Source organism: Anomalospiza imberbis, chromosome 2, assembly GCF_031753505.1.
Source record: "Anomalospiza imberbis isolate Cuckoo-Finch-1a 21T00152 chromosome 2, ASM3175350v1, whole genome shotgun sequence".
NCBI lineage: Eukaryota > Metazoa > Chordata > Aves > Passeriformes > Viduidae > Anomalospiza > Anomalospiza imberbis.
In genome coordinates, this window is record NC_089682.1 from 32,307,190 (window position 1) to 32,329,512 (window position 22,323).

At 42.3% G+C, this 22,323-nt stretch overlaps 1 long non-coding RNA gene across 1 annotated transcript; it reads right to left on the reverse strand.

Annotated features, from left to right (window-relative positions):
- Nucleotides 1-9,361: 9,361 nt before the first annotated feature.
- Nucleotides 9,362-15,804, reverse strand: LOC137468598 (uncharacterized). Its single transcript, XR_010996042.1, has 2 exons — nucleotides 15,277-15,804; nucleotides 9,362-11,543 (listed from the first exon to the last, which is right to left on the reverse strand). It is a non-coding gene; the product is annotated as an uncharacterized lncRNA (long non-coding RNA).
- Nucleotides 15,805-22,323: the final 6,519 nt, after the last annotated feature.

Below are 22,323 nucleotides of genomic sequence, written 5' to 3' on the forward strand. Positions count from 1 at the left end.
ATAGAACAAAAAATTCACAGGAATCTCGAGAGCCGTATTTTCACTGAAATTACAGTGATTTGGGGAGATCTGATGACATCAGCCACAGCCAAACACATTTTTTCTAAGCAAAGGGCTAGTTCTACTTTAGTACAAGTGGTTTCATTTGGTTTCAAAAATCAGCAATAGTTCAAAAGGGACATTATTAAACAGCAATGAACACTAAGAGGAGAAGCACCTACCACAGAATCATTGAGGTAGAAAAAGACCTCCAAGATCATTGTGTCCAACCTTTGACCAGGCAGCACCACATCAACTGAACCAGAGCACTGACTGCCATACCCAGTGGTTCCTTACCTTCCAGGGATATGACTCCACCATGTCCCTGGACAGCCTCTTCCTATGCTTGACCACCCTTTCAGTTAAGAAAATCTCCCTCATGTCAAACCTGAACCTCCCTTGGTGCAGCTTGAGGGTATTTTGTAGTCAAAGGCTGCATTCACAGACATCAGAAGAGATTGAACAGAACATGAAAACCACATGACAGAATTCTGAATTTGACAGGTAACTAATCTAGTGTTTTATAGGTGAATTTGCTTGGCCAACCTACTCTTTTTTTTCTACACAAACTTCTAAATTCTCATTGCCTAGCATTGTACAATTTTTACAGTTGCGCAATTTTTAACAGTATTTTGCCATCATAATTTGTAGGACACACAGCAGAGTAGCTTTGTTTTCCTGCTGTTTAATTACCCTTGAACAATGGGGGAAAATTGCCCAGAAAAGTACATTTCAATAACAGGTGTGGTGGTCACTGAGAGGAAAAATGGAAGCACAGAAGCATTTCCAGTTCTGTAAATCAGCCTGAGAGAAGCACATGGAACCATGTCCTCCCTCTGATAAAACTATTATCTCCATGATCAGGGCATTTCAGGACAGCTGCTAGAACATCTGATGAGGTGTTTACAAGGAAAATTAGAGGCACCTTGCATTGCTGTGATGGCCCTGAGCACTTTGCCAGATCTAGGAGCATTTATTTGAGAGAAATTTTTCCATAACTGATAAAAGGGGAAAATCTGACCTTATCCCATGGTAGAGGCTCAGCAGATATCCAGGATAAAAGCTCAAATAATGATGGAATTTTTTTTCATGCACTTCTCTGTAAACTACACTGAAATAATGGAGAAGAGAGTTGACAGAGATCCTTGGAAAGCATCTGTCTGAAAAATGAAATTTGTAACTCATGCTTTCAGCTAGAAAGGGATCAAAACCACTGCTTGGCGGGGGGGGGAAGAGAATAGCTTGAAAAAATCCTTAAAAATTAAAATTAAGCTCCCTTTTTAGGAGATAATTCTGTAACTACACTTGGTCAAAGAGAAATAATTCTGAAAAATTTTAAACACCCCCTTGGAGAATGCAGGCACCAAAATACTTTCTTACTTTCCTACCCTAACCACTGTTTTTCTTTTGGTGAGAAAGAACTGGGGTGGGTAAACCCATTCAGTATCTTAACCTTGTACATCAGTCAAGGAAATGCAGGAGTCTGAAACGAAACTAATTAATTTTGCTCTATCTGCTTCCCTTTGCAATGCAAAACCAATATTTTTAATGGGTGCCAACTGGACATGGATACCCTGGCAAAAATTTGACCTAAAGGAGAAAGTCTGACCCAAACTCAAATTCAATTCCCAAAGAACATTAAAATTTTCATAAAGCAGAACGGAATGCACTTTAAAAGGCTCATGCAGTTCAGAAAAAAATGTGGGTGTTGAGTGGTGGGTGCTGCTGCTTATAATCTGCTCCCAACAAGCCAAGCAGGTTGGGTAAACATTCAGGTCACGCAGTCAGACCCTCACACAACACTCACCTCAGCTGGCTCAGTGAGAGAGGTAAGCAAGGCTCCTTTTGCAAGGTTTTATTCCAGTGAGGTATATCACATGAGGCTGAAAGGAACCCGGAGAGAAAGAGGACCACCACGTGGGGAAGGCAGCTAGAAAAGGGGAAGGGGTGGGGTGCAGAGCTAAGGGCTACGTAAAGGGGATCGGTCTCCAGGGGAAAGGGCGCAGCCACCAGGGGTACCCAGTCAATGAGGAAACAGGGGAAGGAGAAACCAGAGGAAGTCCATGCGGGAGTCTCGCTTTTCCCTCCAGGAGGACCACTCTGTGGTAGTTAGTCGTGGCTGTCGCCAGGGCAGAGGACTTGAGAATTGACTGAGAGCAGAGAGTTCATGGGACTTTTGTTGTTTCTTCTGTCCGATTTAAAAATAAAGAAGAGAAGAGAGGCCCAGAGCATGCAGATTTTCTAGATGCAAACCGGAACCTACTTGGATTTCTGTGCTGTAAGGCCAGCTCTGAACGGTGCTCATAAAGATTAATTAATTAATTAATTAAGATAGCTGAATATGTCAAAGATTTTAGAAGGCTTAAAAGTAAGAAAAAATTTCCGAAGCTTGAAAGAGTTAATGGGATTTTTCAGCACATCAGTGAAAAAACGTCTTCTTGTGGAGGAAATCAGAGGTGGGGCGCTCCTGCCCTTGGGTATCACTGAGTGACTCCACCTGAGGAAGCTTTATCTGGGCTGCTTTGGGCCATCCCACTTCCGAATGCTGCTTCCCCTGCAGTCTCCCATACTTTCCCTGCTGTTTTATGTGGAACTCAGCACCTCTGGCATTTTCTATGTTTAACTCTCCCTGCAGATACCAGCAGTGACTGAAGCAAACACTGTGCTCTTGTTTGCAGTGTGCAGGAAAGCCAGAAAAAGGCGCAAGTCCTGGCATCCTTCACGAAGGCTGTTCCATGTCAAGCTGGCAGCACAAAGACACTCCAGAAAATATGGCTTTGGTAGTGCCTGAAAGTTCCCTCATTTTGGGAGAGTTTCTAGCTATTAGAGCTCTGCTAAGGATCATCTCTCTTCAGCTTTACCCCTGCAGTTACCGGGTTTGCAGTTTGACAGCTAGTTTTAAGGTGAAAAAAATGGCCTGAAAGAGGGCTCTGGCACCTGGATGCAAACTGGAGCCGGCCTGAGCTTATACCTAAGTACCAAAGGGTGAAGGATGCCAGAATGCTGAAGACAGTATTCAGTTTTCTCCTCCCGCCTCACATTTTGCACCATATGGATTTTGACTGGATCTACCCAAACAATTTTATCAGCAGGTTGGAGCCCACTGCTCCTCAGACAAATTCTGACTAACCTCCACATGATATTGGTTTGGTTTTATACCAGTACTGCCACTCCTTACTTAGCTTGTAACATGGCATGAACTGAACACCAACTACAAACCTAAACATCAGCACAGAAAGGTCACAGGTATGTTAATTTCTTTTTGCCTTGTTTTGGGTCATATGCTCCTACAGGTGGCCTCTAGGATGAAGATGTGGTTTTTATAAGAAAAGTCTGGGAGTGTTATGGAATACACTTAAATTGGGAACACTCTTCTTTCATTGTATACTGCCAGGTGCTCTAATGCTTCTTCCTGCTTGTGTTATGACACTGAAATCTTGAGAAAATAAAGCAATTTCTGAAGCTAATGCAATTTTCTGAAGCAATAACATCGTTGTTTTCACGACGCACCCACAAATCATTCCCCAACAAAATCCATGTTTTAAATTGAAATTTAACATATGCAAGTGTTTGGGGCTGTGCTACCATTGAATTATGCTTCTGTGTCCACTGTTCTAAGAGGATTTTATTTATATCTGCTGTGCTATTTCAGACTACACACATGACAAGAGCAAATATCTCCATGTTTTGAAAATTTTCCAAAAAGAACTTTACTCTTGAGAAAATTATTGGGCAGTTCTTATTAAATCCTACTGAGATCTAATTGTACACTAAAGTTCTCTAATAATTCATTTGCCAAGTCAGACCTGAAAGGAAACTGTAAATCAAAAAAAGGTGGTGGTGGCCTGGTTTTCAACTCTAGGTCCACAATCAGGGAGGAAAAAACCTGTACCTATTCCAAGAGAAATCTTCCAAGTCCCTGGCACACCAAATGTTAAGAAGCCATCTTGCTATTCCACTGTGTTCTGCCCTAATTGTATAGTGGAAAACTTGCCATGCACTGATAGATGTGAAAAACAGCACTACTTCTTTTAATAATGCAGCACTGATGCTATGTGCACCACAACGAATAGATCATTCCAAAGATGACAAAAACCACAGGTATTTTGGTTTAGCACTTTTAATTTAGGCACAAAGACATGCATTGTTGGAAGAAACTGAGCATACCTTGTTTCTGACTTAAATGATCCAGGTTTGAAATATTATCAGAGCACTTCTGTGTTAAAAAAGAAATGGTGTTGACACAGTGCTGTGCCCTTCCAAACACAGTATCCAAAAAGAAAGGAAATTTATCTGTAAAGAGAGAGAAAGAAAGGGAGAGGGAAGACTTCTTTTGTTTGCAGCAGAGTGCACTTGTGCCTGCCTTTAAACAGCTTAACTTTGACCAAACCTAAAACCCCACTGCATTTGCTTTTCCAGTGTCTCTAGTACCAATCTTCAATTCTCTTCAGCAGTCGCACCTCGCCAGCGAGAGGAGGAGAGCTCAGCACAGTCTCAGCGCCTGAATTTAGGGACTCAGACCTTCACCTCAAAGACTTTGACCTTTTGGAAAAAAAAAACTACTGATTTTTGAACGGAGCATTTGTAACAGGATGAAAAACACAAGCAGGAGGAGGAAAGTCTTCTGCATTAATGAAACACAAGAAATTGAACCCACAAGATAAGAGAAATCAATGAGACAAAGTGCTACACAGTGAAACTACTCAGATATAATAATGTGGAAAAAAAAGCTGCTATCTGGATGCAGGATAAAAGAAAAGAAATAATGAGTAATTTTCAGCTTCCATTAAGTTTGAACAGCCTGAAACTTCCTCGCTCAGCAATTACAAACTGGACTTTTGTGCTTCAAATGTATATTTAGAAATGGGAAAATCCTCTACATATCCTGGCAAAAATGATATCTTCTCTCTTGCCCATGAACGTATCCTTCAGAAACTAGAAATGGTGAGTGGAAAGGCTGGAATAATCATTAAATGTTAATGGAAGAAAACAAAACAATGCCAGACAATTCTTTGGTTTGTTTTTTCTAGAGTGTTAGAATATTAGAAAAGCTCTAAGGGACCACCAATGAAAAACAAATGAAGAAAAAAAATCCTATTCTATGTAAATATTTCTGCCACAATTCTACTGACAAATTGCTAGTTATAAACACAGAGTGTATTCGTAAGCCAAAAATGAAAATCAAGTCACTCATGCAGATCTATCTTGTTCTGCAACAGTTTCTACCAATAGACGAGGACACATTCAGGCCTGAGGATGTCCAGCCGCCCAAAAGCCTCCAAGTTCAGCTTGACTCACCATCGCGACGTCCGACGCGGTCCCACGCCGTGCTGGGAGCCGGGCCCTCTGGGCAAATGAAGCTGGGCATGCAAAGCAGCGGCCAAGAGGCTGCGCCCCTGCTTACAGGGGGCTCAAGTCGCTGCCTGGACTGCAAAGTGCCCGGGGCCCCAGAGCCCTGGCCCCGACTTACAGGGCGGCTCTGGTCCCCAAGGCCTAAGGAGGCTCCTTCTCTCCAATTCCGGGCCGCTCCCCACTAACGGGGCGGGCGCCCCACGCAGGCTGCCAGCTGAAGGGAGCACAAAGGCTCCCAGACCCACAGCCTGCTTACAGGCCGGTCCACACCCAGGGAGCCACAGAGCTCGGCCTTCCCCCAAGGCAACAGGAACCAGACTCTAGAGTCAGGCAGTCGAGCTCACGGCCTAAGGCCAAGGGGCCCGAGGGGCCAGGGGCCGCGAGCCCAGCCCCGAGGACAGGGAGGGCACATGCCTGGCCCCATGACTCCTGGCCCCACGCCTCTGAAAGACCCGGGCCAGGGATACCCGCCTGATTACAGGGAGTCCCTCCAACCGCCCGCCGAGGCCAGGGGACGCACAGAACCCCACTTACAGGGCCGCCCCCTGCAGCCCGGCACCCCCAACAAGCACCACGGGGCACAGGCTCCGGCCTGCGCCCCGCTTAGGAACGGGCCGGACCCCAGCTGCGGCGCAGCACGGCACACTGTCGTCTGCAGGAGCCCCGGGAGCCTCCTCAACAAGGCCGCCAGGGAGGTGGCACCAACCCAAAGCAGCGCCAAAGTCGGGACCGCGCCCTGCGGCACGGCCCTTCTACCTGTCCCCTGGCAAGGGCCCGGGAGCGCTGGTTCCTGTCACCTGGCTAAAGGAGCCTCCCCAGCCCTGCTTACAGGGACCTGGGTGGGGCTGCTCCTGGGGACAAAGGGCGCTGCAAGGTGCCGACACGACACGTGCCCCGAGTGCAGGGCCGGCATGACCCAGGCCCTGGCTACAGGCGGGTCACAACGTCCCGCTGCCGTTAAGCGGCTTGGCGCCGTCCTCAGAAAGCAGGGGCAAGGCCGGACACTTTCTCCACACGTGCATTTTGGGCACCCTCCTGTGGCTGCACAGAACTCCTCTTGCCCTCCTGGGAAGTCTAGGCTACGCTGCTCTATTTCTAAAGGGGAGGCTAAAGCACAAACACACTTCCTCACTCACACCTAACAGCTACGGGGAAGACAGGGCAAGGGAAGACAGGGGAGGGCAAGACAGTCCCAGAAGAGGGAGCAAGTTCCGTGCAGCCAACCTGCTCGAGGGAGCCATTGCTAAAGCTGAGCGGGAGAGGAAAGCATCAGACCCTGCCCGTGCACTCCAAGGAGGCCGCAGGGGCCTCGACGCGCTGAGGCGCTTCAGGGCTGGCACAGGGACGTGGGCTGTGACGCGCCCCGAGTACAGGGGGTCACGCCTGCCAGGGGCCAGCAGCAGGCAGAAAGCTGCCGGGGCTGGGGAAAAGCCCTGCCCTGCTTGCAGGGTAGCTGGGCTGGGGGCCGGGAGAGCTCCGTTTCCCTCCCAGGTGCGGAGACAGGGGCTCTCACCCTCCTTACAGGGTTGCCCCTCCCTCCGGGCAGCCAAAGGAGCACGACGGCCAAAGGCCAGCCGCAGCAAAGACCCAGCCCTGCACACACATTTTATCTCCAAAATGTCCTTTTTTCCCTCCCTACTTATTCCTCTCAGATTTTCCCTCAGAAACTTTTCTTATTTGTCTCGTACTAATTACCTCAGATTTTGCCTCAAATATATTCATTTACACCCTTGCAGATGACCTGAGGTTTTACCTCAAAAATTTTCTTTCTGGCCTTTAAAAATTACCTCAGGTTTTTATCACAAAATCTTCTTTCCCTTCCTCCCCATGTTACCCCAGACTTTTCCCGCCTTTTCCCAAAACCAACTATCCCTGCTTGAGATCCCCTCAGATTTTCCCGCCAAAAATGTCTTCTATGTCCTGCACAAATTCCCACTGTCCAGTGGAAATAAAACTCCTCAACTTTACTCCCAAAATGTTGATTCTATGCCTTACAGGTGATGCCAAGGAACCCCATTCCTCCCCTCTGAAGGTCTTGCTGTCCCCTCTGAGTTACCTCAGCATTTCCCCTCACAAACTGAAACACCGTGCAGTCCTGTGACTGTGCAGGCCATTCAATTTTTTTACCATAAATTCCCTGTTGTTTGTTTTCCAATTGTCCACAACCATTTCTCCCCAGTGTGACATTTCTTACAGTTCTTTCATTCCCACCCCACAGGTTTCCAATCTCTGTTTTACATATCCATTTCAGCTGTGCATCACAGTTTTACTTCTCTTCCTACCATCTGTCTTCCTCATTATCCTGTCCTATTTTCTCCTCTTAGCATTCAAGTAACCTTCTTCCAGCTCGCTCTGCCATTCCCTATGAACATTCCCAAAGATACCCAAAACTTTACTTTCCCCTTCATGAAAATAAAGCACTTTACTCTTCTAGATGCTTTCTGGACAAACTCAGTTTGGGAACAAACTGGTAGCAGGGGCACTTTGACCCTCAGTCTGGGTGACAGCCTGTAGCCCTCACAGGTGACCCCAGAACCATAACCACACTGTTCTGCTGTTCCCAGGACTGGAGATCTCAGTCAGCATCTTCAGGACATGGCTGAATTAATTACAAATCCATTACAGATATGCTTTTTTTTTTTTTTTTTTTTTTTTTAAGGCTGTAAATGTAAACACTTTTTTAGAGTTTTGGTACATGAAGAGAAAGAGTGTTCATCTGAAAAAAAGGCTACCACCTTCTTCCCCTGATAACTTTTAGCCCTCACTCCAGACTTTAGGGAAGTTAGAGACAGGTTTACCACAGTGCTTTGAAGTCCTTTTTGTACCTTGAGAGCACTGTTTAACAGCCTCACCACCTCGCGGCTGCTCTTTACTTTTGTCTGCCCCGGTCAGTTCCCAAATGCCTGGCTTGGGTGTCTCAGCTTTTTGTCGGGGCCGGGGCTCGCCGCAGTCTCCGGGCGCTTTTGCTGTCGCGCTGCGGGGTGGGCTGTTGGCCGCGCTTTGCCGTCGGCGCGAGGGAAGAAACAAAGAGGCAGGGAATTCGTCCAAATCCGTCCGCGTGGTGGCTGGATGCTTTATTGGCTGCGAGATCTGCGATGGAAAGGCTGCAGCCGCTCCCAGCTTCGCACGGACGCAAATGGCCTCGAGCATGCCGAGGAGTGGGGTGATATAGGAAAGGGACAGGGCGGACAGGGAGCCCTCCTGCCCAATGGGTACAGACATCGCGGTGATGATGTGTACTACAGCGACCAATGGAAACATGGCAGGGGCGGACATGAGACTTTGGGGTGAGTGGGACCGCGAGAACGGGGAGACGGGCACGGAAACCACAGGAGTAGAGAAAAACTCGGGGGATGCACGAGGGTACAGAGAACTGGAAAACTAACAAAGAAAAAACCCATAATGTGAACCCAAACCTGGGATGCAACAATTCCCTGCTTTAAATAATATAAAAAAGACAGTTGTTTCTGTTTGGATTCTTGCGCAGTGGCCTCTTCTCTTCGAGGATGGCTCTCTGCCACAGAAACTGCCAGAGAGCCGAGCCCCGTGGAGACAAAGGCAAACTCTCACACAGCTTCAGAGCTGCTGGGAGAGGAGAATCTGATCCACTGACTTGTTCCCAAAATAACACCTGCTGGGAGGTGCCTGACTGGCCAATACCTGTGGTGTTTCCATCACCGATTGAGGTGAAGTGCGGTGCCAGGAGTCCTGGGGTGGTTTCCTTGACAACCAAAAGAAATGCACAACCGACGTGCACATGTCTTTTCAGGTGGTGTTTTAACTCTGAAACAATGAGCTGCACCATCAGAACTCAGGTAAATAACACCAAGGTGTACAGCCAAATGGTGAATGGCATTTATGTTCATGGACAAATTAGAGCTGAGCCTGAAATCTGCCATGAAACAAGCTCTCAAGAGAGCAAGCAGGCTGGAAGTCTTTCTCCTGTTCAATAAGACAGAGATCTTGCAAGATTATCTACTCTGTTATTTTATAGTCTTTAGATGAGAAATTTCAAGAGATGGAAGGTATTTCTATGAGATAAATAGATAAATCTAACATTGAATTAATTTGAATGTCCCAGCTAAATGCAAAGGTTTCAAATTTCAAAGCTGATTGCAGACTGTTCATCAGAAGCACTAGGGGCATTTATTGAAATCAGAATGTATTTTGAAATTATTTTAACAAAACAGTGTAAATTTTAAGCCAAAGCATACAACACCAATAGGAGTAACAGTATTTTGTTACTCATTGTTTGTATGTAGGCATGGCCACAAATTTTCTATGGACAGTAAATTCACTGAAAACTTCATATTTTTATGAATTCAAGTTACACTGCGAAGCATTTTAAGTCCTATTATGGCCAATATTTTTTCAAGGAAGAATTCCATTATAAAATATCAAAATACAGAATTTCAAAAGGAAATGTGCTTTTAGGTTTCATAGTTTCAGCATTTTGTTTTACAAATTACCTACTCTTTAAGGAAAAAAAAAAAGAACACCAAGAAGTATCATGTACAATAGATTGACAAGTAGTATTAAGACCGAAAATATATTTTTCTGGCTACTGTTTTTAGCCCTTTTAGATGAAGGACCAAAATATTGTTATTCCAGTTCAACAGATAGTTTTATTTTTCAGTTTAGTAACTAGTCATAAACATCCATTTCCCTGCTTTGTGCTTGGGAAGAATAAGCACATGTGAGGAAGCTAGGGAGAAATTAAAGGGATTGCCATGGATGAAATAAGGAAAACAGAGGGAGTAAAGAAAGGACTTATCAAAGGTGACAAGCCAGACAACAAATGTAAATGTTTTTGAACTCTCTGATGACATCAGGATACCTCATAATAATTTCATTTCAGACCTTTCTGATAACTCTGCTCTTTCATTAATTCCTTTTTACTGAGGTAATAGGGAGCTACTTTGTATGATGATTCTCTAAAGATCCAAGAAGGCTAAATATTCTAATAAAGCAACTTTATTTCACAAATAATATTGCATTCACCAATATAATTGAATTGTAGTGTTTTCTGCAGTAGGCCATGTCCCCAGCATTGGGGTATGCAACACCGTAATTCAGAGGCAATTTTGGAAAAATGAGTTTGTCCTTTCCCAGAGCTAGGTATCAGTCAGTGGAAAATCATCGGACAGACTGTTTACTCTGAGAGAATATTTAATAACCCAAGAAAACGAGAGAAGAATCATGATCACTGACTTCCTCTGGAGTAAAATTCCCCATGCTTGGGGTTTTGCAATAGTTGATATCCTGCTTTGATTGTAGGTTTAGCCTCAGGAAAGGAAAGTATTCTCAAATTGTCTTCCTCCTTATTAAAAGCTTCCCTTCTTCATGACCAAGAGATGCAGACTCTGAACCAGGGTGTCAAGAATGTCTTCTTCTTAAAAGACAGAACTCACTGACGCAGCATCAGAAAAATCTTGCAAATAACTTAATCAGCTGTTCTTTTACCTATACTACTTAACAACTATTTAAACATGTAATATAAAAGTGACCTTTAATTTGCTGACATTCAGGAGATGTTTTAGGGCAAAGTAAATTGTCTGCTTAGTCCAGTTTACAGCAGGTTACTGCAGCAGGCACTGACTCAAACCCTGACAAAGTGCACTGCCCCATAACATCCTGAAACAAGCACTGAGAGGTCCCACAAAACCCCTTCCATTTCTATTGCTGTGGATCCCAATGGTTTAGAGAGAAATTAATATGTGCTTTTCCCTCAGTGTTAGGGCCTTCTATTCATTTGCAGAATGAAAAGCTTTTAATGTAGGTCAGACTCAGCTCTTCACAGCATATTCAACCAAGATGCAGCTATTAAGCTTCCCTTTAAAGCATTCTCATTTCCCAAGCCAAGAGCCCTGGCTCACTGCTGTGATTATAAACTGCAATTTCCAAAATTAGCAAGTGGTAAAGGTGAAAAAGGATGGAAGCACAACACACCCACGATTCATTATTTGTTGAGTGAGGTCCAACATTGGATGGGAAAGCTAACAAGCATTTTGTGCTTTGAGCTGACTCAACAAAATAAAAATTTTCATCGAACGCACAGTGAGCAGAGCTCCCACTCCAAAGGCAAAGATGCTCATCTTGCATCAGTGTGGAACGCCAGTGGCTTCAGCAGATGAGGGACCTCTGCCAGATCTCTGCAGGGAGAGACACTGCAAGTGCAGGCATCAGGTGTTCAGGCAACTCAAGTGTCTGGCAGAGACCAAAGCAACGATTTCACAGAAACAATAAAACTTCTGTACACTGGAAACTGAAATGTTGTGGTATTTTTTCACTTAAGACAGCAGCTCTTTCATAGCAGAAGAGTTCAGGCAAAATACAACAATATATCCTGGGGAAAGCTGATGGATGTGATGGAGGCCTTTTCCTAATGGAGAAATGAGATTTCCTAATCTCCCCTTTCTTCTTCCACAATAAACTGGCATTGTTAAAACAAGGGAAATGCATTAATTTCATGTTTTCCTTTCTTGCTGCTTAACTGCATTCCTTTGCTTTTATCACGAGCAATAATTCCCCCTCACACACCCCCTGCTTCAGCCAGTGAGTTTCCACATTACTATCGTAGGGCTTGAGTGTTGTTTAGCATGGAAATAGCATCAGATTACCCAGCTTAAAATAATATTTTGCCAGGGTTCAATAATTGTACTCAAAGGATGCTTTATTTGTATTTCAGGTAGTAAAGTATTAATTTTTCCTCTTTATACTTGAGGGGAATTTTAAAAACCTGGGTTCAGAACAAGGTAAGCCTTTGTGTTCCTTGGGAAATCTGAAGTGTGTTTAAAAAAAAAATAAAAACAAAACAATAAAAAAAACCCCACAACAACCCAACATTAAAAATCTTCAAGGGTCCAAGTCATACCTGTCCTGTCAGAGCTGGGGCTCAGCATAGAGAGCAGGAGGCAGCCCATAAAGGAGCCATTGTGTGGGGAGCAGCAGGACACAGTCCTGCATTTATGGAGGATTGACTGTGCTCTCCGTTTTTTAATCAAGCTTTGTCTCAGAGCACCAAGGTCAAATATCCCAGCGGCACCTTTGCCTTTCAAGTGCATCCTTCACTTGATTGTCAACATAATCCATCCTTCTGTAAAGACACTCCAGGCTTTGTTTTATTAATGAGATCATCTTCTCTCCTCTCCACCCACCATCCTCACTGCCTTGACCTGGGCTGCTTTTTCAAGCTACCAGACTGGCTTCTAGTGCCAACTATTATAATACATTTTCTCTTTCTCAGCATAAGAACAATGACTAAATATAACTACATTTTTTAAAAGTTTAACTTCTGTGTCCTTACAAATTATCAGTTTGTGGAGACATCTTGGAACTTAAAAAACAAAATAAAAAAGGGGGGGGGAGTAATTGCTATTTTGCTTCTTTCTAAGCATTCTGTTTCATAAGCAAATTTTGGAGAAAAAAATGTGATGAGAAAGACCTGCTTTCCACAGGTGCTGAGTGTCAAGGTGCTTATTACCACAACTTTTAAAATTTGATTGTTTGAAACTGATTTTTCAATCCCTCTGCAAATATTCTGTGATTCATGGGCAAATTTTCTGTATATTTCTTGATGATGCTACCTACCTACTACCTGTATGAACAAACAGTCCCTGCGCAGTTAATGCAGTTCTGCTTATTCTGTCTTTAACTACAGACAGAAAAAGCAAAATTTCAGCCATCATTTTTTAGAGGGTCATGCCATGGTTTGGGAATGGTATTCTCCAATTTAGTTCTCCTAGTAAAACCACTCCGTCTTCCCTGGGGTGGGATGGAGAGGAGAACTGGAAGCACAAAAGGTAAAACTCTCAGGTTTTTGTCTTCAGCTTTGAACTTAAATTATGTTAAACATTATGCTTTTAGTTTCAGCATCAAGAAACCTTAATTAAAAGAACAATTTATATTATATTGTGAAGATACAAAATAGTTATGTGTAATTTCTTAACACGCCTGGGTTTAATTGATATTTTTCACAAAGTTTGCAATGGAATCATGAAATAATTCCAAAGAGTTCCTCTGCAGTGTGTTTATTGTGGGCCAACTTCCCTCTCTCATAAACAGGCTGTGCTTGGAAACTGGAATTACTCACTTAACATAGCTTTGTTTAAAAGCCTTTCCTTGGCACCTCCATCCCCACTGAACCTTCCAGCAGGGAGATGTTTTGGCCTCATTTCACTCAAGAATATGTGTAATTTCATCATAGTCAGCAAAATACTTAGGCACATGCTGTGCTTTATCTTTTATTTTCTTTTTAAAGTGGCCTCTTTAACTTTGTTAGCCCTTAACTCCTTTCTCAGAAAGTAGAGGGATTTACAAGTGGTTTTATATCCCTTAGAGTTCTGTTACAACAGAAATGAGGGTTTTACTTGTGTGAATCAATCCTGAAAGTGAAAAAAACCCAACCAAAATAAACAACATAAATACACTTTTTTTTTCTTTTTTCTTGAGGAGAAATATTTGCAGGAGATAACTGTGGCAAGCACATTCCGACATCTACAACAGGTAACAACTTTTCCTAGAGCAGCTGGCATAGCGGGAGGAAAAAAAAAAAACATGGACAAGCTTTCCAGACTGCAAACACTTCTTTAATTCAAAAACAGGAGTCCTGAAAAGCACAAGGAGTTTTTCAGTTGAGTTTTATTAAGTCAGACATTGAGACAGATCCTCTAGTACCTCAGGAGCCCCAGGGTGTTCCATGAACTTGGAGGTTTTGTGTGTGAAGTCTTTCTCTTCCACTTCTGGAGCAGGTTCTGCAGTTCCTTTTCTTTTATTTTCTTTTTTTCCCCTTTCCCTCCCTCACCCTGCCTTTTACTAGAAATACAGCTCTTATGCCTTCCCTTGAACATTTTATAATAATTTTACAAAGCTGTGCTTTGGGTCTCATTCCTCCTTACTCCCCTTGAAAAAATGAGTCATAAATGGGACATACCAGCACCTGGTTTCCCTGAGAGAACACAAATTTTAGGTAGCTGCTGCTAATTTCACATGTCCTAAAGTGCAACCCTTATCAGATTTAGCTGAAGTAAATCAAGGTGCAAACAGACAGTAGGAAATAGCCTTGTTTTGACAGGAACAGGAATAACCTGGAGTGTGTTTGTTCCTGAATAAAGCAAAGGCGGCTATTGATTGAGCCCAGCTCACTGGGATGATTCAAATTAAGCACCAGATTTACATCTTGCTGCTCAGATTTCAGTCATAGAAACTTTTCTGAGAGCTTGCATGCAAAGCTGCTTGTATCACTTGCAAGTATGCACTCTGGGCAGTTTTTCTGCTTGTCAGAAGACAGAAACAGCTCAGAAATAGCTCAAAGACACAAATAAAAGCTGTCAAAATTGTGTTTGAAAGACACAAATAGAGGATGTCAATTGTTTGTTTGTTTCCAAGAGGGCAAACAGGGACAATACAAGCCTGGGATAAGGGTTGGAGAGAAGAGTTGGGAGAAAAAGGCAATAAGAGGAAACCGAAAACAGGAAAGTTCAAAAGAACAGAATTTGTAACCTTAAAGGAGATATTCTTCAGAGCTGAAATAAATGCAGAACTCCTAAAACTCAGCAGGCCTTTACTGTCTCTATACATTTATTAGACCCAGCGAGAAAAGGCACAGCTCATTTCCCTTGAAGATCTGGGCTCGCATCTGTGCTGAGCAGTAAAAACAAAAACCAGAGATTCCTACTCCCAGTCTGGAGCTGCTAAAGAATTAGAACATCCTTATTAGCCAGCATGCCCTCAAGAAGCTTATCAAAAGTCAGAGAAAGAACATAACTTTTACTTCTGACTGTAAAGATGTTTATTTAAATAGATATCATTATTCGGGATTTTTTTTTCAATGGGACTAAGAAACATAATCAAACACACTGTAAATGGCATATTCTCTTAACATACTCTTGCAGTTGTTCCATGATCTGCTGTTCAAAATTCTCCAAATTTTAAAAAGGCTACAGCCTCTAGACCTCTATGACCAGCCTTTGTAAGAAAGTTTTGAAATATTGAATATTTTCAAATATATGATCTGCTTTTCCCACCTACATTTTTGCATTCATGGACTATAAATATCAAGGAACTATTGATACTTTTGCCTGTTTCTGACAAAGTTTCTGTGTGTGGGTGTGACACCCAAAATTAGGCAAAGGAAAGAAGATGCAATCCCTTTTCCCTCCTTGTCAGGGACTTTCCCTTCTCAGGAATATAAGAGCTATTTTCATTCTAGAAATGATTGACTTATCCCCTTCAAGTGGCAAGTATCAACTGGAAACAATTATCTTTGGAAAGAGGAAGTTTTCAATTTTAGGATGAGTGAGCACCATCTGTAATTTTGTGCCTTCAGGCTACCTTAACTAAAAAGTTCAATAAGTTAAAGCCAGGAAAAGGGAAGAGGGGGAAAAAAACCCAAACTGAGACAAAAAAAAACCCAAAAACAAACAAAAAACCCACCCAAACAAACAAAAAAACACACAAAAAAACCCACAAAAACCCCCCAAGACTTTAATTATTTCCAGCAAAATTAGTCATTTAGCCTTTTGTTTGCACAAAGATATTATGCTTGTGGAATGGTTTTAAGTTGTGCCTTTTTTTTTAGTGTTTTCTGAGTTTGTTTGAAGTGTCAGTGCTACAGCATTGTGAGGATGAAGTCCAGATGTCATCGTTTTGAAGTCCAGGGCAGATGATGGATGATCCTCAACACTGTTTATAAACAGAGGGCAAACACAGAGCCAGCATAACAGACTGGCTTGTCTTGCATTCTAGAAACATTAAAAAAAATACAACAGATACGGCTTCGTTCAGAAGAGAGTTCTAGAAATTCCATTTTTAAAAAAAATAATTTTACATAAGAAAAAAGCCCCAAATATTCACACAGAATTACTTGCCCCTCACACAAAGGAAACATTTCTATTTTTGATCTTCATACAAAACATTTCAGCAACTGGCAAAGTGCAAAACCTATCACTTCAGTTAGAACAAATAACTGAAAATGGGGGGTCTTCTCTGAATCTTATCCTAACCCCAGAATATAAACATACTGTTGGTCTGCAAAGAGGGCCTGGCAATATCACAAAACACAAAACCCCATTTTCTGAGATGGCTTTCAATCCCAGTGTTTAGGACAGGACTGGAATTACCATTTTCATACACAAAGCATGGTTTTGAAGTGTTTTAACCCTTCACATCACCAGAGTTAAAACAATTTTTATTTTCTTTTTAAATAGCTGCAAAGAAATTAGCTGAATTGTATGGAGTAAGGCAAAGGGGTTTGTTAATATTTTATATTATTATGTTATATTGTTACCTTATGATTGCCTATCTTATTCAGGCCTTATTTACAGCTTAGAATTGCTGATTTTATTCAGGCATCAGTGGTATTTTTCCCCCATCTATTGTTTGCTTGCTTTTTCTAAGAACGTTTTAAATTTCTGGATGTCTTATAAACCCCATTCATCCTCTACTTTCTCCAAATGCAATTCTTAGCTAAAGAACTGCATAAAATTGGTTAACATCAAGGTTTTGATGCTACATCCAAACATTCTTTATCTGATCATGCATTAAATTCAGCTAGTTTGGATTTTTGTTGGGTTTTTTTTTTTTTTTTTTTTGGTTTTGGGTGTTTTTAATTTGTTGTAGTGTTTTTCCTGTTTAATTCATCGTATTGTCTTGCTCCCAAGGGTTTTTTAGCACAGCCACAAAGTGGAGTTCCCAGCCCTCAGATATTCAAGGGTGGGGAGGATGAAACCAGAGGCAAATACAGAAGTGACGTGACCCAAGGGCTGCACAGCCCTGTTCTTTCCTGGGGAAGGGGAAGACCTTGATCCACAATTAGGTACAGAGACCTTATAACATGGCAAAGAAAACAAGGCCAGAAAAGATAAAGAACTAGGCAGGATTTCTTGGTTCCTTTTGTTTGCATGCCATTGTGGGGCCTGATATATTCCATTTTCTGCCACTACTTTTCTTCATCCTATTATCATTACCCTTTGAACTTAATGGTGTTCATCCCACAACAGCAGTGCCTCTAAAGGAACACCTCTGCACATCAAGACACGATTTGCTCTTTTGCTGATGGTAAAAGCCTCTTAAGGGAACCAGGAAGAAGCTTCTTAAAGCACATATGGAAAGATTAATGTGTCTGAATGAAAGGAAACACTCTGAAAATTTCAAAAGCTTAGTTCACATTTTAATCAGTTTTGGCTGTATAGTAGCTTACTTGTCATTAAAATAATGCAAGAAAGGCATCAAAAATATTTTTCAAGCTTTATCCTGCTTGCTTTCAGTGATAGCTGCTTTCTTAACTTCCAAGTCAGCTGTGAAAGAGTATAATGTTACCATCTGGATAATGCCTTGAGATTCAGCTCTCTAACTCCCTCTCTAACTTGAGATTCAGCTCTCCCAAAACCCCAGCAATGACTTTTGGGTCCTTCCCAAGGACCCCTTACCCTGTTCCCAGGAATGGTTTGGGGTGGTATAGAATAAACTCCAGGTCCTGGCCATGAGCCCTCGTGGCCACTGCAGAAATTAAACCTCTCCTGGCTGGAACAAGGACTTCCTGTTTTATAATTTTACATTTTCACACAACCCCAAGAAGGGTTAGGGACAGTCCTCCCAGACTCCCTGCCTCCCTCTGAGCCACTCTGTCACCATGCCCTTCCTCACCCATGAAAAGGCAAGACAACAAATTGGAAAAATTAATTGGGCTGAGATTAAGACAGGGAGATTACCAGTTACCATTACAGGCAAAACAACCTGGGAAAAATTAAATTTATTGCGAAATAAAATTCATTTAGACAGAGAGAAATCAAGACAAATTGAAACAGCAGCTTCCACCCACTCCATACCCACAGCTCCTTCAGGGATGTTCACCTGCTCCACCAGGGTCTTCAGGCAGCTGAGGCAAAGCTTTCAATGTATGAAAGCAGTGCTTGAGCTCAGCAGTGTGTTTTCATGCTTTTATCAGAAGCATCTGAGAACAGACTGCAGCATGAACACAGCCCCGTTAACACCACTTACCTCCCTGTCAAAGTGCAGGGAGAAGAACAAAATCAGGGAACTTTCCCTTACTTTTTACTCTCAGCATGCCTGGTTTACATTAATTCCTTTTTAAGAACCGAGTATCAGCTGAGACAGAAGATCTGACACTTCAGTCTGACCCAGCATTCAGTTCTTACGTAAGTTTTCATTTCTGTTTACACAATTTTCCTCTCCACCTCCTCTGCATCACTCATCCATATCCTTCTGCAATTCAATTTGATTTCAAGTTATGAAAAATGTTTTCATCACTCACTGCTATGAGCTATCATCTGAGTGTGCAATCCTGTTCCAGGCCACAGAGTCCCTGGAGAACACAAACCCTCAAGAGAAACGGGATTTCTTTGATGTCACTGCACCGGGAGGAAGAAAGTGGCCAAGGCATCCTTTGAAACCACCCCATTCAACCAGGATGCTTCATTTCCAAGTGTCCTATTTGCAGCCAGCTCACAAGGACATGAAGCAGTTCTGAAGCCCTGGGTATTTTCTTTTTAAGTACACCACATTTATTCAAACCAGCCAAATATTTTTCTCTTATTGATAAGTGCTGAAAAAATTAGAAAACTTGCTACAAATAAGGATGCAATGAACAGTCAGCAGACAATCCAAATTCCATGGAAATTTTAGTAGTAATAAGGACATTAATAATCCTCTCACAGAATTCTAAAAACAGTGAATTTATTGCATGTCCTGAGTAGCTAAGATTCCCAGGAAGCACAAGTTACTACATGAAAATAAACTGCGAGTGAAGATGAAGACATTAGACTAAAAGTTCAAAAATCTGTTCTCTGTGTTTTTCTTTTTTAAAGGATTAATTTGACAAGATCAGCTTTAACACAACGATCTTAAAGACATGGACACAGATCATGAACTCCAGAATCTCCTCACAGAAGCTACTCTGGGGATTTTATTCAGGAACAGAAAACATCTATTCAACACCTCCTTTTACCTGTTGCTAAAGTACAACCTCCTCCCCAGTGTGACAGCACAAAAAGCAGGAAAGGACCTGGCTCTGTATGAGCCCTGCTCAGCAATAACAAAAACATTTCTATATCATCAACGCTGTGCTCAGCACAAATGCAAAATGCAGCCCCACACCAGCCAGTGGGAAGAAAATTACCTCAGCCAAAACAAGCACACATGCAAAAAAGCTTCAGAGGATGAATAATACATGTACATAAACACATGCCCATATATATAAAAATATCTGGGATTTGTTGGCTCTTTTAAATGTTTTAACCTTAAAAAAGGCTTTCTGTTGTTTGGTGGGGTTTTTGTTTTTTTTTTTTTTTTTTTTTGTTTTTTTTTTTTTTGTTTTTTTTTTTTTTTTTTTGTTTTTGTTTTGTTTTGTTTTGTTTTGTTTTTTTTTTTGCATATGACAAAGGCTTGAAAAGGCTGGTCTGATTCATGCCCTCCTAAGAAAGAGCTGATGATATTATGAGGTCTGAGTGCCTCCTCGAGAGCTGGCAGAGATGCAGAGACCCAGCCAGGGATGCAATGTGTTGCTGCTCCAGCCCTGCTGTCCTGGCAGAGGATGCTCTCCTGCCCATTGTCCTGCTGGCAAGGAGCAGCTGTTCTCCCAGTTCGTGCTGGCCTCTCAGCTGGACACCAGCCCAGCCTGGACAAACCAAGTGAGATCCAGCCTCCCAACACATTTTACATTGTCAAAACTGATGAAGAGACCAAGTTTCTGCATTTCTACCTGGGCAGTTCACAGCTATTTCAGTAAAGCCTGGGCTCATTTGTGATGCAAATCACATACTTGGTGTTTTCAATTGGCACCCTTTACAGTGGAGGAGAATCAGCCTTTAGCAAAGGATAGTAGGGGCCAGAAGTAACTTCAGTAGGCACACTGAGAGTTATCTGGAGCAACAACTTCAAGAGGAATGAACTGTGCTATTACAGGAGAGAAGTTGCTAAATTGGGAGATATTGATTCCCTCCGAGGCAGACACACTTTGCAGAGAGACCCAGACAAATGAATCACAACTGGGCTAGGAATCACAGCTGTGATTTTAGGAAAAGTTTCTTCACTGACAGGGTGGTTAAGCACAGGGACAGGCTCCTCAGGGAATGGTCACAGCACCAATGTGACAGAGGTCAAGAAGTGTTTGGACAGCGCTCCCAGGGATGCACACGGTGGGATTGTTGGGGTGTCTGTGCAAGGCCAGGAGCTGGATTCAACGATCCTTGTGGGTTCCTTCCCACTCAGGATATTCTATGTTTCTATAATTCCATGATTCTCAGTTTTGGGAGCAGCCTCCCTGAAACTGAACCAGGAGGATTTCTTGTTGCTGTATGGAGTTTTGCATCATGAGATTGTTGTTATTGAGTGTTTATAGATTTGTTTATCCAAAAGAGAGGCCACTGCCCTTGGCACTGTCTTGATACTGGTTTGCCTGGAGCAGGATGTATGTGCACACCACTTGCAGAGAACCCACGTGCTCCCACCTGGCACAAAAGCAGAATGTTTAATCTGGGATCTTGCTTCACCCACCAAATTGCCATGTGGACAGGAATTATCTTGTTAGAGGAACAGGCAACAAAACCATAAATCTCGTCTTGCAGAGAGAACTCCATACCTGAGGAAGGCTGTGTGACCTCTCTTTCTGCCATGAAGGATCCCATGTTTGCGCAAAACATCTGCTTGGAATGGCTGCCTGCATGTCAGAGTCCTTTCCCCACCCTATTTCTTGAACATTTTGACAGGCTATTACTTTTTCCCTCATCCCATAAGATTTTATGGTTGGAAGAGGGGGAGAAGAGGTGATTATATGATTTTGTTTGAAATTTCAGAGCAGCTTTAATACTGATGAATTTGCCAAGAAAATTGTATGACAGCAAATATAACACAGCATTTCCCCCCAGATTTTATATGAATTAACATAATACACATTTCTATCCTGCTAATCCATGTCTGACTGCCATTCCCAGGTCTGAACAAGCAGGACACAGTGCTGTGGAATTCCAAAGTGCCGGATGTTTACAAGCAACCTGTGTATAACCTTTTGCACTGTAATTTTTCACAAGAAGAAAATGCATTTTCTTCTCAGCTGATAGTTCAGTGTTTGCAGAAGCATCTTTATTTCCCAATCTTTTAATCCAGTAAACCCCAGTAGAAGGTCGTTACCTTGTTGTTGCATACACACATCAGCTACTGTAAATTATAATATTTATAAATACTCAATGCTTTCCTTTACTCTCTCAAGTTTGAGTGATGAAAATCCAATGATGACTGCACACACAAGTAGATCAGCTGTCTAATAAGTCTGGAAATTGCAGGAAATTTATGACTTCACTTTCTCCTGTGCTTTTGGTGTTTTTATTCCCATTAACAAACTCTCTGTTTTCGTTAGTTACCACTCACTTCATATTTGCCACTGCAGACAAGAGGAAACTACAATTCCATCATCATCCATTAACCAAACTGCCTTTCTCCCTTGCAATGATTCTTAACACATTGTTCAAAAATAAAATATTACCAAAGATCTTCTCTAAAGCATGGTTTAACGTTGAAAAAATACCACTTTTTAGAATATTAACATTATTAAAGCATGGCTGAGCAAGGTCTGGTTTCCCAGGCAAGCTCCAATTTTGAACCACCTCATTTAAATCCACATAGGCCAAGAGATGCCAGTGGGAAAGAGACTAAGCACAAGAGTGGGGCTTTATGAATTCTGATCTGTGATTGAAGCTGTTATTGTAGCTGTTATTTTATGCATTGTGACCAAGTATTTTGAAAACTTAAAAGTTTTCAAAATACTTGGTCACAATGCATAAAACAAATCTGGCATTTAAAGTGCAGGGCCTTCCACACTGGGCAGATCTCCTGAGGCTGACATAAGAATACATTATTTCAAATCCAGCCTCTGTTTCAAGCCTCTTTTCCTTCCCTATTTCAATTCATTATTTGTAT